This window comes from Oryctolagus cuniculus, chromosome 8, assembly GCF_964237555.1.
Source record: "Oryctolagus cuniculus chromosome 8, mOryCun1.1, whole genome shotgun sequence".
Lineage (NCBI taxonomy): Eukaryota > Metazoa > Chordata > Mammalia > Lagomorpha > Leporidae > Oryctolagus > Oryctolagus cuniculus.
This window is the reverse complement of record NC_091439.1, coordinates 51,805,852-51,821,994: the sequence shown is the minus strand read 5'-3', so window position 1 is coordinate 51,821,994 and position 16,143 is coordinate 51,805,852. Positions and strand designations below refer to the sequence as shown.

The 16,143-nt window shown below is 38.8% G+C and overlaps 1 protein-coding gene across 33 annotated transcripts in view; it reads left to right on the top strand.

The window, feature by feature from the left end:
* The window catches only part of ANK2 (ankyrin 2), a 677,994-nt gene that overhangs the window by 420,663 nt on the left and 241,188 nt on the right, over nt 1–16,143 (top strand). The gene's annotated exons all lie outside the window — the stretch shown is intronic.

Genomic DNA, 16,143 nt, shown 5'->3' with positions numbered 1-16,143 from the left:
ATTTTTCACTTACTTGAAAGTCAGGAAGAAAAGGAGACAGAGAGAGAGAGAGAGAGAGAGAGAGATCTTCCATCAACTGATTCACTTCCCAAATGCCCACACAGCTGGGGCTGGGTAAGGCCAAAGCCAGGAGCCAGGAATTCCATCTTGATCTCTCAGGTGGGAGGCAGGGACCCAACTGTTTGAGCTATCCCTTGCAGCTTCCTAGGATGCACATTAGTAGGAAGCTGGATTTGGGGGTGGGGCCTAGCCAGGCACTCTGATATGAGATGCAGGTGTCCCAAGTGACATCTTAACCATTGAGCCAAATGCCTGCCCCCAAACTCAATTTTCAATCAGAAAATTCAGATAATTATGCTTTGTTATTTTAACTGCATTTTCACTTGGAAAATGATAAAGAATGACCTGTGCTTTCAGATCAATGTCAACATTTTCTGGAATGTCGACAGTCTGATTGCTGAGAATGACCTTCAGTCTCATAGTAGACATGGCAGAGATGACCTCATTGTTTTAATATATACCCAGACATGTATGAAGAGAAATATAGAGATGTGCTTGTGTATGCATGCATATTTTCCCTAACTCTGTTCACTGCTTAAAAGCATTGACACTTCAGTAGCTTTGAACACACCTAGCCCGGAATTTGTTTTCTGAATACCATTTTCCAGTAGAAAGAACAAGGACATCTCAGGGAAACTATGATTCAATTAGGAAAGTGCTCAGAAAATGATAGTTTGTTAACCCTAAGGGGCTTCTAATAAATAACTATAGAGAAATTTGAGTAGCGCAACTAGAGTAAAATAATACCCATGAGTCTAGACTAATAAAAATAAATAACTTTAAAAATTAAAGAATAAGTGGAAGAAAAGGGATTTTTCTTACAGTAGGATTTCTATTAATAAATCTAGACAAAATATGTAAATTATAGCTGGAACAACATTCAAAAGTATCAGCAACCTATCTTGGGTTCAAACTGTCAAATGCTTTATTAGTGAATTATTTTCAACTATGCAACTCAGTAAAAAATAACCCAATTATGTCCAAGTTGTTGTAGAGGGAAATACTTGAGCCACAGTTGCCTTATATAATTTGGAATCACTTTCACTCTTTCTTGAATTCCTAGGAACATTCAGAAAAAATGGCTGTGTTATGAAGTTGACAGTTTAGAGGTTTATTTTAAAGATTTAATTGAATTATAAATGCACAATGGAGTTGTTTTAAAGATGTGTCAGCAAGTTTTACATCAATTAATTGAAAAAATGACACATGCAAAGAACTTCTGTATAGGATAATAAATGATACAACCCAAATTGTCAAGATAGTATTTTGTTGATGATACTATTATTTTTCAAAAATTTAAAGTTCATCTTTATTGATCATATGTGTGCATGATACCAAACACTGCACTCCTGAGATAAAGGATGTTGGCACCGATGTGATGCGATTTTGACTTGACCATTTTATGCCTTTTTCTGTAAAATAATAATTTAAAGGACTATTTTGGGAGTAATGGGTAGAAGTGAAAATTTTAGTTTTTTTCTGATATTAAATAATATTTTTAAAGATTTATTTATTTATTTGAAAGAGTTACACAGAGAGAGGAGAGGGAGAGAAGGAGAGAGGAAGAGAGAGAAAGAGAGAGTCATCCATCCACTGGTTCACTCCCCAATTGGCTGCAACAGCTGGAGCTGTGCCATTCCAAATTTAGAAGCCCTGAGCTTCTTCTGGGTCTCCCAGAGGGGCCCTTGCCAGGGCCCAAGGAGTTGGGTCATCTTCTACTGTTTTCCCAGGCCATAGCAGAGAGCTGGATGGGAAGTGGAGCAGCCGGGTCTCGAACTGGCACTCATGTGGGATGCCAGAGATTAAGGCCAGGGCATTAACCTGCTACACCACAGCATTGGCTACATATTAAATAATATTTTAAACAACAATTGCAACTGACTTTTTTGAGCACTTTCCATCTCTCTACTGGATTGACAAATTACAGTTTTATTTAGCTTGAATTACTTAGATTACTGTCTGTCATTGACTTCTTTTTGTAGCTAAGACATGTCTTGAATCTGTGCAGGTGTGCGCTTTTCTTTCAGTAGTAAAAATTTTATAACTTTTTGCAGTTTGTCCATGCATCATGAAAATTAACTTTCTCTTCTATTTGCAATACTTGATACTCTAGTAGTTTTCACGAGCAGGCAGCTGGTCTCCATACACAGACAGTATCCTTATGACTAATGAATCACTTTCACAGCCCCTCCTAAAAATACACTCCATTTATCATTTTAATTAACTTTCCTACAGATGACCAAACAGCAAAAAATTTTCCTTCATTTTTCTTTGTCTTTAATATTGTCTTTGATAGTTCACTTGCCTACCTCAATTTATCTTGGTAAAATAAGTAGGTATCTAATAATCCTTCACTTTCGAAATCAAATTCTCAGTTATATTTCATTATATATTGAAAGTTATGTATACATTTGAACAGCCTGTAGAGTCCTCCAACAATACCTATGTTAATGCTGTATGTGTTTTCTTTACATAAATGACTAAAAGGTATAGTAGCAACTGAATGTGTTTGCCTTGGAGGGCTTCAAGTATCTTTCCTAAGCATGTGTACTTTGAAATTCTAAAGCCTAAGATGGTATAAACATCCTTCCTGGAATATCCTAATGCTATGATACTATGAAATTTGACCAGCTATCTGTGTATGTAATAACCACTGGTTTCTTTCATATATCACATCACCTTTGCCTAAGATGCAATTGATACCCTACCCATTCTGAACACCCAATTACTGTTTTTTGTGTCCTAAACTGAAATTTGTTACAGACTGATCTTGCAAGTTGAACCTAGAAAGACAAGTTTTGTTAGGGAAACTGTAGGTTGAACCAAGCATAAACAGTTGTTTCAGAATGAAATAGGACCAGAATGTTTAACATTTTGTAAATAGCTATTCTGTATTTCATAATTAACAAGAAGATGAAATATGTTTTAAAGGATAAACATTTTTACTATATAATATTTAAATGTTAATACACTGCTTGCACCTTAAAGTCACACTAATGTTTAAAAACTATACTAATTTTTAATAGATTTATAAGCTATTAGTTCTGCTGATTTCAATACAAATTTCCTAGTCTTTGTTTTGGGATACATAAAATCTACCACGTTAGACTGTTAATTCCCTGTTAACTTCTGTTTGTCTGTTTTCCTTTCCTATTAACCTTGATTCTTGTTCACACTCAGTGCCTATTAATGGCATGTTAAGTTGCCTGCAAGCTTAGACAAACTCTGTAACTTTCCATCCTTTTTGTGCTCTACTTTGATGATGTTACTCAAGCTCCTGGGATATCTGTGCTGATCCAGGCATACAGGTTGTCTGGATATAGGCTGCATTACTAAAACTTAAGTTTCTTTCCTGGTAGACCTTTCCTTGTAGACCTTGTATGGCCAGTGACTGATAAATCTAATGCCCTTGACATCTGTATGTTTCTCTTATTTGAAAGCTACTAAAAAGCATTCACATCATTCATATGTGAAAGTAAAATAAGGAATAGAAGAGTGAAGCTCATTTATAATTTAGACTGGTTGAAGGATAGTGGCATGTCAGTGTATTTTCTAGACTCCCACGTGGAGATAAACCTGTAGAAAGAACATCCAATGCATACTTTTGTTGCAACAAGCAGTATACTGTGACCAAGTTTAAACTCTCCTACAAATCCTGCATGCTACAGCAGAGTTACACTTAAAAGAGATCTTTGTGCTTCCACAGTCCTGAAGAAGCAGTTTTTCCCCGTGTGAAACCACATGCATTTTCACAGAATCTTCAGGAAAAAAAAAAAAAAAACCTTTGTAGAGAAGACATAAATGTGAGATGTATAGACAAATGGCTTAAGGGTTCAAAGGCTTTTTTTTTCTTTTCTTTCGTCTTTGAACTAAATTATTATTTCATGCCATGGAATGAATAGGTCAAGAATTTGACCAAACAGAGCCATAAAGTTGACTAGGAAAATGTCTTTACTATATAAAACAAAAAACAAAGTACTAGTCTGAGATGTCAAAACTGCCAGACTATAAGTGCTTGTGCACATTGACTAGCAGTCTGTTCTTTTTCTAATTAACAGCTTGTTTTGGGGTAAATTCTTCTTTGAGAAAACCTATGCTTGGAATTCTGTTCTTATGGCATGATGTGTATATATGTGTATATATATGTATATATGTAGGTGTATGTACAGACATAACTTTACACACAATGTCAAAATTTTGCTTCCTTTTTAGATGTGGTTTAGTAATTTCTCTCCCTTCACTTTCCCTCACCACAGTTTTCAAATATTGGAGCTACAGTACTGTAGTTTAACTATAGTATGTCCCTCAAATATACTTAAGGGAATGATCATCTTAGTAAGATGTGAAATTAAAAGAAAATTTTGTTAGTAAAAATAAGTTCAAACTTAAAGTATAGCATCATTCTACAGCGCTACTTCGTATGCTGGCAGTATAGCCTGAGGCAGAGTGGCACCTGCCAGCCACAACTGTGGGATAGGTGGGAGCACTGGGGATCTAGCATTAGAGCTATGGGTAGGATGAAGAGAACTGGCACCATGTAGGTGACTGTGCCTGGCAGGGTATACCAGCTATGCCATCACAGTCTCATCCACAATGCAAGAAACAGTTTATGTTGGGGTTTTCACCTTGGCAGGGGAATACAGCAAATGAAAATTTCAGCAGCTGTCAATATTTGGGAATCAAACAAAGAGGGCTCAACAGCTGTCCTTGGCCAACATGACACTATCCACTGATACTGATTATGGGATACAGCTTCAGTATTTAGAAAGAAAAAAATGCTAGAATTATTGTGCTCCAGGGTTGCATTGTCAACTTGCTGGCAGTCCCCAGCAGGAGAGATGCACCAAAGTTTTGGTCATAAAGGCCAACTTTAGAAGTAAGGGGTAATTCTCTTCAGTGACAACAGGAATAGGAAAATTGAGCTATACTTTGGTGCAGCTTGATTACTGGTTGCCCCTATATATAGAGGAAGGAGGTACAAGGTAAAAATTGTTGAGTCACATGGAGGGCAGAAGACATTGTTTTTTGAAGATGACTTGTCTGTGAGTCACCCCTGGGGTAAGATTTAGGAACACTGACCCTTTTCTTCTGAAATTAGGGGTAAACCAGAGGCTGGAATTGGGATGCATCAGGGAATCCAGGCATAAGGAACCAATGTGGAGAGATGTTAGAACATGTAGACTCCGTATGTGGCTGTTTGGAATAATTTATTTGATCATTTAATTCTCACAGTGAAACACATACTTTTAACCTCATTTTTCAGGGGAGGGAAATGAGGCAGAGACAGAATACTTCATTTCCCCCCAAATCTCACAGCAAATAAATGCCTTAATTGACAGACCTCAGATAATGGAATTCCAAAGTCCATGCCTTTTCTCTATGCCATGCTGGTCACAATAGTACAATATCTGATTTGGTTGTATTTTTTAAATTAAACTAGAGAATATATAATAAACAGAATTTGGAACCCTCTGAGGCAAAAAAGGAAGGAAGAATAAAGTTGAGGGAAATAAGCATAGTTGACTTCCTGAGCAATGCCATGCCCCAGGTGTTGTCCTAAGTACCTAAGGTGCAACACTATGGGGTAGAATTGATCATGCTCTTTGTTAAATGGAAACAGGTGGAGTTTAAGAAGGAATAAAAGGGGGAGACTCTGGAAAGCTTGTCTCTGGATATCCCAAAATAACCTCTACTTTTTGGTAAGGAAAAGTAGTTGTGATGGAGAATATGTATCACTGAGATACACAAAAATATTTCTGTCATTTCAAGGAGCAGAGCAAACAGAGTAGAGGAGAGTCTCTCAAGAGTTGTAAATGTCGTTTATGTCACAACAAGATGTCCAATAATAGGATCATAAGCTTAGAGTAGGGCAGATGGTTAGAATTATCGACAGCTCAAACTATCCACATCACAAGCATCTCCAGAGCGAAACAGCATCAGGCTGGTGCCGTGGTTCGGTAGGCTAATCCTCCGCCTGCGGCGCTGGCACACCGGGTTCTAGTGCTGGTCAGGGCGTCAGATTCTGTCCTGGTTGCCCCTCTTCCAGTCCAGCTCTCTGCTGTGGCCTGGGAGTGCAGTGGAGGATGGGCCAAGTCCTTGGGCCCTGAACCCGCATAGGAGACCAGGAGAAGCACCTGGCTCCTGGCTTCGGATCAGTGCAGTGTGCTGGCCACAGCATGCTGGCCATAACGGCCATTGGAGGGTGAACCAATGGAAAAAGGAAGACCTTTCTCTCTGTCTCTCTCTCTCACTGTCCACTCCGCCTGTCAAAAAAAGAAAAAAAAAAGTCTTTAGGCCGGCGCTGCAGCTCAATAGGCTAATCCTCCGCCTAGCGGTGCCGCACACCAGGTTCTAGTCCCGATTGGGGCACCGGATTCTGTCCCGGTTGCCCCTCTTACAGGCCAGCTCTCTGCTGTGGCCAGGGAGTGCAGTGGAGGAAGGAAGACCTTTCTCTCTGTCTCTTTCTCTCACTGTCCACTCTGCCTGTCAAAAGATAAAAAAAAAAAAGAAAGAAAGAAAAAGAAAAAGGAACAGCATCAAAGCAGATGGCTAAGTCCCAGATGTCTTCCACAGGAATTTAGAGACCTGAAGTGTCAAATGGTCAGGTAGTTTAGACTCATTTTATCATACTACAGATGAAAGTAGCTGTAAAATTTCCTGAAAGTTATTTTCTTTTTACTGCAACTACAGAGAGAACTCAAAGACATAAATGCAAAGTAAACTGAAAAAAATAAAAGGAGGCTACTAGTATTACTGACTGCAGATACAAACATACAAAAATAAAGACAGCATGTGAAGGTCTTGTCTTTAAATGCTGTTGTTCTGCTTTGCTGAACAATGACGTAAGGATCTATATGATCTCTACACCATAGAAAGATCGATCTTCCCTTATCTTAAGGCAGGATAATAATAATAAACTCAACTATAGGTGTGTTATTATTTATAGGTTCCAGAACAAGCAGAAGGAAATACTTCATCTGGGATGGTTTTTAACATTGGATTCCCAGATCAGCTAAAATCAAATGTTGTTAAAATAGAAAGCATATTTCAATAAAACTGACATTTTAAAATGTCAGTGGTTAATGTAAGCTACATTTACCCTTATTGATGATTCTTTTTTAGGACGAACTTAGGATAAAATTAAATTGTCATGACATACTTCTTGGTCAACTAAATAGAACATGACCTATGCGTTTGGTAAAATTTGACAAAATTTGATTAGAACTGTTTCTGTGTATTCCAAGTTATCCAAATACAAAGTCAGAAATAAATTTTATAGCCATAGGAATTTAGAAATTGGAAATTCCAATTTTTTTGAAAGATTTATTTATTTATTTGAAAGTCAGAGTTACACAGAGAGAGAAGGAGAGGCAGAGAGAGAGAGAGAGAGGACTTCCATCTGCTGGCTCACTCCCCAAATGGCTGCAACGACCAGAGCTGCACCAATCCAAAGCCAGGAGCCAGAAGCTTCTTCCAGGTCTCCCACGCAGGTGCAGGGGCCCAAGGACTTGAGCCATCTTCTACTGCTTTCCCAGGTCATAGCAGAGATCTGGATCAGAAGAGGAGCAGCTGGAACTTAACCAGTGCCCACATGGGATGCCGGCCTTGCAGTCTACGGCTTTACCAGCCACGCTACAATGCCGGCCCCAGGGAAATTCCAATTTCAAACATTACAAATCTTGGGTTGGCGCCGTGGCTCACTTGGTTAATCCTCTGCCTGCAGTGCCAGCAGCCCATATGGGTGCCAGTCTAGTCCTGGCTGCTCGTCTTCCAGTCCAGCTTTCTGCTGTGGCCTGGGAAGGCAGTGGAGGATGGCCCAAGTGCACCTGCACCCACATGGAGACCAGTAAGAAGCACCTGGCTCCTGGCTTCAGATTGGCGCAGCGCCGGCCATAAGCGGCCATTTGGGGGTGAACCAACGGAAGGAAGACCTTTCTCTCTGCCTCTGTCTCTCACTGTCTCTAACTCTACCTGTCAAATAAATAAATAAAATCTTTAAAAAAAAACATTACAAATGTCATATAAAGAAGACTTTGAATTTTTATGATGCTTATTTCTTCAGGAAGCACATTAATACAATTATAAATATCAGAATTACTAATACCCAATAGTGGCAAAGAATGGAGAGTTCCACTTAAGGAATATAATTGGTTGTTGAACATAAACACAAGGCAGAAATGAACATCTCTTCTATGAATATGTAGTACAGAATTATAACTGTGAGGTATTTTTACATTTGTGACTTTGCTATGTTATTGGTTATGGTAGTATATAAAAGGTTAGCACTTGCATTGAAAGTAAGATATGTTTTGGAAAGCAGGCCACACAGCAGACTCATAAAATGACAAATACCCTAAATAGCATTCTGACCTCAGAATCAGCCCTTAAGGCATTTGGATCTGATTGAAAATCCTAAAAGAGTATTTCAGGCATGGAAAGCCAAGACACTGTGGCAAAAAATAACCTACATGAGGATCTCTACAAGTGAGACTCCAGTGGAAAGAAGGGGCTATCAAAGAAGGTTGTACTTTTCTCTGAAGGGAGGAGACAACTTCTACTTTGCATATGGTCCTGTCTAAATACCAATGGAATTTGTAGGCCCAAAAGACTTCCATAGCGTTGGCAGCTCATGTCAAGAGCCTCGGGGGGTCACTGATGTCAAAAATAAGAGTGCTAATTGTTAAATCAACAATAGGAATCATTGTGCACTTATTCCCCATGTAGGACCTCTGTCCTTAATGAGGTGTACTATGAGAATTAACAGTAAAACCTGTCTTCAAACAGTACTTTATACTTTGTGTGTCTGTGTGGGTACAAATAGTGGAAATCTCTACTTAGTATAGAGTTGGTCTTCTGCATATAAAGTGAATTAAAAATGAAGCTTAATGAAAAATGGAATGGGAGAGGGAGTAGGAGGTGGGATGGGAGTGGGGGTGTAGGGTAGGGTTGGGGGGGGGGAAGAAACACTATATTCCTAAAAGCTGTACATATGAAATTTGTATTAATTAAATAAAAACTTTAAAAAAGTAAGATATGTTAGAAGTAAAGATATATTGAAGGGCCAGCACCATGGCTTACTTGGCTAATCCTCCACCTGTGGTGCTGGCACCCTGGGTTCTAGTCCTGGTTGGGATGCTTGGTACTAGTCTCGGTTGCTCCTCTTCCAGTCCAGCTCTCTGCTGTGGCCCGGGAGGGCAGTGGAGGATGGCTCAAGTGCTTGGGTCCTGCACCCACATGGGAGACTGGGAGTAAGCACCTGGTTCCTGGCTTCTCCTGGCTTCGGATCGGCACAGTGCCGGCCGTAGCATTAGGGGAGTGAACCAATGGAAGGAAGACCTTTCTCTCTGTTTCTCTCTCACTGTCTATAACTCTCTCTTTCTCTCTCTCTCTCACTGTCTAACTCTGCCTGGCCAAAAAAAAAAAAAAAGATATATTGAAAAAAATAAATAATGTGGAGAAGAGGAGAAGAATGTGAGTGTCATGGATCAGAGATGAAGTCAGTGAAGGTGGTGGCCTGAGTTGATGTCTATGAAGAGGACTAAGTGTGACAGTAAGGGTGGAAATCCATTGATTTCAATGAGGAAAAAGTGAGGCCCTAATGAAAGCCCATAAGACAGCTCTACAGCTAGGCAGAATGCAATAAAAAGAAGTTTCTATTATACATAACACCTTTTATGCCCATGAGGATCAAGCCACAAAGCAGTGTGTTTGTATAGACATTCATAAGAGTGGTATGTTTGTAGCTCTAGAGAGCAATCACTGTAACCCTCTGGCATTTGCAAGGCTTCCTCTCTATGTGTTTAGCATCCATGTCCATGGCCGTCCTGAACTATCCCTGGTTGATTAGTGGCTTTATCCTTACCTAATAAGCCATCTTCCAGTTTGTGGCTACTATTGCTGTAATAGCTATTTTTTTTCTGTTCTTTTCATTCCTCCTCATATTTAGATGATTAGCAACAGATTCAGTGCCTGAAACATTTCATAAGAAAATCAAACATCTGAAAAAATAATCATACAAAAACTGACAGAATAGTAATGAGAACAAAACAAAGGAGCATTTAATTGTAATTGGATAAATTTCTGCAGATTGCCATTCGCAGAGATTCACTGAAGCATTTCTGTGTGTACATCAGTAGTATTACACGTTTGCCTCTTTTTATCTAAATGATGTGTTTGGGCCTGGCAAACAGTGCTGAATAAATATTTATGGGAAGAGAGAAATGTTTGTGGAAACCAATCATATTATAAATGTGTAAACGAAGTTTTTTTCATTTAGTCATGTAATGATCACCTGTGAGTGCTGCTACGAAGAGGCAACTACTGTTGGGAATATTAGGGGGAAACAAATAGGATGTATGTTCATCCTGAGCTCATAGTCTAGTGAAGGGGCCAAATGTATAAAAAGACAATACAGGATAACAACCACCATGATGGCTCCATGTCCACTGCAGTCCCCTAATCCTCTTGGTCAGGCAGGACTTCAACGAGGAGGCTTGTGCATACTGGGTTGGTGTTGGAGGGGGAGAGAGAGAATATGAATCTTGTATCTTCTTGTTCACTCCTCAAATACTTACAATAGTCTGTGAACTCAATCAAGGTCTCCCAACTACTTCAATCATCACCTGCTGCCTTCCAAGGTACACATTAACAAGAAGTTGGAGTCAGGAATGGAACCAGGACTCAAATCAGGCACTCTGATATGAGATATGGGTGTCCAGGGTGGTGTTTTACCTGCTATGCCAAATGCCTACCCCACAAAATTGATTTTTATATTTTTATATTCCCAGAGGTTTTGATTGCCTGTAAAGTGATTCAAAAGAAATGTAGGCTGGCCGGCACTGCGGCTCACTAGGCTAATCCTCCGCCTAGCGGCGCCGGCACACCGGGTTCTAGTCCCGGTTGGGGCGCCGGATTCTGTCCCGGTTGCCCCTCTTCCAGGCCGGCCCTCTGCTGTGGCCAGGGAGTGCAGTGGAGGATGGCCCAGGTGCTTGGGCCCTGCACCCCATGGGGAGACCAGGAAAAGCACCTGGCTCCTGGCTCCTGCCATCGGATCAGCGCGGTGCGCCGGCCGCAGCGCGCCGGCCGCGGCGGCCATTGGAGGGTGAACCAATGGCAAAAGGAAGACCTTTCTCTCTGTCTCTCTCTCTCTCACTATCCACTCTGCCTGTCAAAAAAAAAAAAAAAAGAAATGTAGGCCTAACTTAAAATTTAAAAATAATTCTCCTATTTTCCAGGGAGAACAAATAATATATAATCAGGATTTTTTAAGTATGAATAATATATGAAAGACTTTAAACAACTCTATACTTAAAGATACATAGAATAAATTTACTCTAGACAGATCTTAAAATAGAATCCAAATGAATTATTAGTTGGACAATTGCTTTTAGATTCTGTTATAGTGCTCTAAGGGTTTATAGTTTTTGAAATAAATTTGATTTAGTCTGTCATTCTGTAATAGTCATTCAACTGTTCTCAACCTAATGCACACGCAACATGTAGTTTAAAAAACGTATTTTACAATCATTCTCTGAAGTTAAGTACAGCATAACTGAATGATATTGCTTGTAATGATATTGCTTGTTAATGTTTTAAGATAGTACAAGGGAATCAGTTACCATCTTCATGATAAGTCAGACTTAAGACAAATTGTCAGATTTGCTCCAGTTTGGACATTTAATTTGAACTTGACTTTGTTCTTGATTGACAAGTACTTGACTACCACCTGAAAGTGTATTTTAAATGCCCATTTCCTGCCTAATTTCAAGTGATATATGTATGTATTTTGTTGGGAAATCATTCTTTTAAAATGCCTTAAGACCAATGATTCAAATATTTGATCATATTATTACATAGAAATAGGCCTTATTGTACAGCTGAAGAAATCTTTTGGCAATAACAAGTGTATCAAAACAGTTATACCCCTCTATTTTGTGTCATAACCCAAAAAATTTAGGGTAGTTGTACAAACTAAGCATGTAAATGTAAGTAACTGAATGTCTGTGAACCTTCAAAGGAAAACATGACCTCAATACAATGTGAAGTGAGGATTGAGCTATGTGGGGAGAATAAATGGGTTTTTATTTCCTGGTCTCAGTCATGGATAATTTTTTTGAGCCTAGTGGTAGGGTTTCCTATATGCTTAGTTGTAAGAACATTATTTGGAAAGATTGATTACAAATCTCATTAGGAAAGTATTCACATTTATCTTGTCTCCCTATTTGAGCATGGTATCTCGTGTGGCATGTGAGGATCCCCTTGACATACAGGTCTAGACAGTGGTGACATGCAACATGCATACAGGGCATTGTGGGTCAGCTTTCTGCCCCGCCTCCCATGAACAGTCAGTTCTTCCAAGAATTTTGTTTATTGGGGCAGCAGACTTTCCCAGTTATCAGGTCAAAAATTATGCTATATATCATTCATTTTAAAATCAATTAATGGGGGTATTTTTCAGTTTTCTCTATAAGCTTGTCTTCCTAGTTAGTATACGGAAATTTGAGAAAGCTGAATAAAATAATCCACCGGCTTATGTTTCAAAAAATATTCATGAAAGCTGGATGGTAATGTATTCCCTCTCTTACTTTTTAATTTTAATCACTTGACCTATTCTTCAAATGAAGCTGTGGGAGCCTCTGGCTTAGTAGTTAACCATTTTCTGAGTATCATGCACACACACCCACACTTTTATTCTCAGTAAAGGTAGGAATGCACAATGGGTAAATTATTTCATTCATGTTGCATTTCAAAATGCAGGGCAATATGACAGAACATAAAATCAATCAAATGGCCCTTGCTTTGGACACCTGCCTTCTTGTCTCCTAGTCCCTTTAATGTCAGTCAGCGACATTTATTGAGCGCCCACTTTGTGCTGGGCATTCTGTGGAGTAGCCTTTGGAAAACTTCACAAGTTGTTAGCACTGTTTATGAAGGAATGTTGTCCTTTCTATGTCAGAAGTCAAGAGGCAGCAGTCTGGAATGACAATAATAGCTGGGAGGAATGTAAAATGGAATTGGTTAATTGATGTTTGTGGGCCCATGACTAGCTTGGCAACATTTATTTTGATTAATTTGTGTGAAGCATGAACACTAAAAGTCATTTATACTGACCTCAATTAGAAAAGTTATGCCATATGTTAATATAGGGACTCTAGTGTAGATCCATAAATTATGCAACAGTTTTCCTGATTGATCAATTACATAACAGACCCAATTCGTAAAAATCATTATGTTCAACTTTTAGTCAAATGAATTATATTGAATCAACTCAAACATGAAAGGAAATAGCACCCTGCCTGGATTATTGCACGGAGTATTCCAGTTTCATTTCCACAGGTCAGTGAGTTCCAAAGTCAGAGGAACTTGTCTTTGGTGTCACATGATTCTGTGAGCATCTAGAATTTTTCATGCAATAGGAAGAACCAAACATTTGTTTAATCAGATAAATACATTTGAAGCCATCAATCTTAAGTTATGGTTACCATGATAAAAAGGGGTTTGGGTATATTGTAATCTAAGCAGATTTCTAAATTCAGTAAAGGTGATATAATTCTCACATATTAATAATCTTCAAAATTCAAGCTGTTAACTAAATGCCGTGCTAGGGCATGATCATCTAGATTAGGAGAAACTACATTGCTTTTGTCATTTGTGTAATAGATACTCTGGAATAACTTGCAACTTTTAGGAAAGAAAAAAAATTGAATTTCATGGTTCTGAATGATACTTTCTTTATGATTTGACATTTTAAAGAGTTATGGCATTTTCTTCCCACTTCCCTACTTTTAATAAGATAGCACTTCCTCTTTAAGTAAAAATGAATCAAGACATTTTGGAAAATAAGACCCTCTATTAGCTTATACAGTTGATTTGCCAAATCTCGGCTTACCATGTCTTATAAAGCTATGCTGCAAAGTTTCAGAGTAAGTTTTTCCCCAGTGACAGTTATTATATGATTGTGAGATAGAAAAAGCTGTGGCATGTACGGTTTTCAAAAAAGTTTCAAGTTTGTTAGGAGAGGTGGAGCAAAAGCAGAAGGAGCATCACCTTGGAAATGAGCTCCCGGATAGTAATGAGGAGCTTGTCATGAGTCTACCTGGGAAACACAAATGCCCAGAGCCTGCCCCAGAACCAGAGCTCATTCTGCATCATACCAAGTGATTTGCACCCTTTTTATTCTGCAGGAAAAAATTAAATAGATGGTCAATTCAACTACCATCCAGTGTTAGGTGTGTGTTCAGATGTTAACCGGTTCTGGTTCCTAGAAACAAACCTCTTCAGAGAGCTGGAAGGAACCCAGAAATTGGCTAGTCTACCTATTTTAAAATGTTTTTTCAAAGAAGAAAATTGCAGCCTGGATTTGATCAAGTTTATGTAAGTCTGCATAGGTAAATTAATGAAAGTTAGTAACTGCTAGCTAACTGCACTTTATGAGTTCTGATCTAGCTCTTTGGGTTAAATTATGGAACTGAGACAGTTATTTTTTTCTCTGAGGTGTCAGTTTGCTGATAATTCACTTAGTGCTGAGAAATGAATTGAAAACAACAGTGGATGGTTTTCAACTTTGCTGTTACAAGAACTTCAGTGATGACTTTCAGAACACAGCTGAGAAGTCAGCCTTTGTTCTCAGTCCTTAATTGCTTGTCTCTTGTGATGGATTTGAAACAGCAATACAAATGAAATAACAGTAAAAATGCATTGGAATTTAGGAAGATATTGCAAATATGTCACATCATGGGGGCTTTGAATTTCACTTTCTATGTCACGTATCAAGTTCAAGTATCCTGCTCTAAGTGTGGTCAAACATGCAAATATTTGCTTTGTGAGTAATTTGCCCTAATGACTTTGACGCATTTTTGAGGAACAGTGGTGACATTGTTCTGCCCTGGCAGAAAGTGTATCCCATGTCAGATGTCCACAGAGATCTCAGCTGTCTACTGGCATATTATTAACGCATGATTGCTGCAGTGTTTGCTAACCTTGCCTTCCACTTGGCACAATGTTATGTATATAGGTTATATCACATCACCCAGTTTTCATGAGAAGCCTGTCTGGCAGCTACTCTTTGTAAGCCACAGGGAGCTAGAACTAGAAATCTTCCAACCTCTGAATTAATGTCCTCTGTGTTGGACCCCACACACGTGCTTTTGATCAGAACATGTGGGATCCGTGTTTGGAGTGATAGCCAAAAGGAAGCTGTTCATTGGAAATTCTGTTTTCACCGCTATGACATGATCTGGGTAGATCATTTCAATCGGCTCTGACAGAAAATAGGACATTTTAGCCAGCACAGGAGCACCCTGCCCTTTCTTGCTTGGGCATTCAGCTTCAGCAATGGGGTTTTGAACAATTGGACTATGGATTTTATATTCAACAAGCAGAAGTTTTCCCTCATGGAAAGAGAATGAGATGACTTCCCACCATGAAGAAAAGGGGTGGGGAGAAAACTGATGTGAGTCATTTAGAAAAAGTGTCTTGGAAGAGTTGTCAGCAGGTTACTGTTTTGATTCATACTCTCAGTGTTTTTTCCTTTGTTAACAAAACACAATTTCTTTTGTAGGACGATTAATCCCAAATGATTTTTTTTTTCAAAACTAAAGGAGTGTTTTTTGCAAAACTGGAGATGGAATTGAAGATTTATCCTGCTTTAAGTTGCTTTCAGTTATTAAATTATTACTGTTAATATGTGAAAAAGAGAAGTTTAGGTCAGTGTAGTTCTGTTTAATACTGACTTACGAACTGTATTCCTGTATGGAGCTACTTTCTAATACTAGTGTACATGTTTACATCTGTGAGATCAGTGAGGGCTACTAGGCTATCATGAAGAAAAAGTAAGAGCTGATGGTAGTCCCAACCATACTGAAAAAGACGTTTGAACAAATTAAGGGACTAACATAGGTATAATGAATACTTTTAGAGGAAAGTGAATTTTCTTTTTTTTTTTTTTTTTAAGGGAAAGGGTTTTTTGGGGAAACCCAATAGACTGGAGGGAAGGGGCAAAGAAGAAAAAGAAGCAGAAGGAAAGTGTAAGAGAGGTCAAGAGAGAGAGAGATCAGCAGACCGAGAGAAGGAGAGACACGTGTT